The sequence below is a fragment of the Sapajus apella genome, unplaced genomic scaffold (assembly GCF_009761245.1).
Source record: "Sapajus apella isolate SASKATOON/1434 unplaced genomic scaffold, GSC_monkey_1.0 scaffold341, whole genome shotgun sequence".
Lineage (NCBI taxonomy): Eukaryota > Metazoa > Chordata > Mammalia > Primates > Cebidae > Sapajus > Sapajus apella.
Window position 1 is genome coordinate 45,919 of NW_022437281.1, and position 1,251 is coordinate 47,169.

Genomic DNA, 1,251 nt, shown 5'->3' on the forward strand with positions numbered 1-1,251 from the left:
AAAGATGCCAACTTCAGTTTGAACCTGCTTCATCATTCCTGTCCCAACCCCCGTGATTAGAAAATCAAAAAGATCACTTTGGGAAATAGCCTCAGTGAGATCAAAAGCCAGAGGAGGCTCCAGGATCCCTTGTTCCTAAGACAAACAGGCAGAAGGGGTACACACAAAGGATTGCAGCCCTTCTTCACTTCATTTGTTCACATCCTTCCTGCTTGTGTGTATGTCTGTTAGCAGTGCAACTGAGAATGCCTTCATTTTGGTGTTATACTAGAAGGCATTAGAAAGCAAAAGGAGGCCAGCGTGGTGGCTCATGCCTGTAATCCCAGCACTTTGGGAGGGGGAGACAGGCAGATCACCTGAGGTCAGGAGTTCAAGACCAGCCTGGTCAACATGGTGAAACCCTCTCTTTACTAAAAATACAAAAATTAACCAGGCATAGTGGCATGTGCCTGTAATCCCAGCTACTTGGGAGGCTGAGGCAGGAGAATCGCTTGAACCTGGGAGGTGGAAGTTGCAATAAGCTGAGGTCGTGCCATTGCACTCCAGCCTGGGTGACAAGAGTGAAACTCCATCTCAAAAATAATAACAAAAAAGTCAAAATGATATTGAAGTCATTAATAATTACAACATAATCACTACTATAATGTTAACAGTGTGTCAAGTGTCTTCAAAAACACTCACTGTTCTCTTGCCATTCACTTGATCTCCATTTGGCACTGTTTTGTTGCCTGAATAAAGCTTTATGCTGCCAGGTTTTCCTACATATTCATAAAGCAAAGTTCTCAGCTCTACCTATAACCATGACTGTTATTTGACATTGCTTCCTTCCTTCATGGGTAGTACTACCAAGCTTGACCCAACCCTCACTATGGCCAGTTAGACCCAACCATCTATCACAACAGAGAGTCTCAGGTGAAGTAAAGCAAATGTCATGAATTCTTCCAAATGCATGGCACACTGAACAGTTTGAGACATACTAATTGAGAATTGCTGACTTTAACATTTCAAGTATAAAATAAGTGTTCAATTCTTTTTGGTCAGCTTAGATTTCCTTTGGTTCTAGTTATGAATCATTTTCTTCCTTCTCTTTCTTTCCTTCTTTCCTTTCTTTGTCTCTCTCTCTCTCTCTCTTTCTTTCTTTCTTCTTTCTTTCTTTTCTTTCTTCTTTCTCTTTCCCTTTTCTTTCTTTCTTTCTTTCTTTCTTTCTCTCTCTTTCCTTCCTTCCTTCCTTCCTTCCTTCCTTCCTTCCTT

The 1,251-nt window shown here is 41.2% G+C and overlaps 1 protein-coding gene across 4 annotated transcripts in view; it reads left to right on the forward strand.

The window, feature by feature from the left end:
* CR1L (complement C3b/C4b receptor 1 like) overlaps positions 1–1,251 on the forward strand; it is a 77,643-nt gene that overhangs the window by 31,283 nt on the left and 45,109 nt on the right. The gene's annotated exons all lie outside the window — the stretch shown is intronic.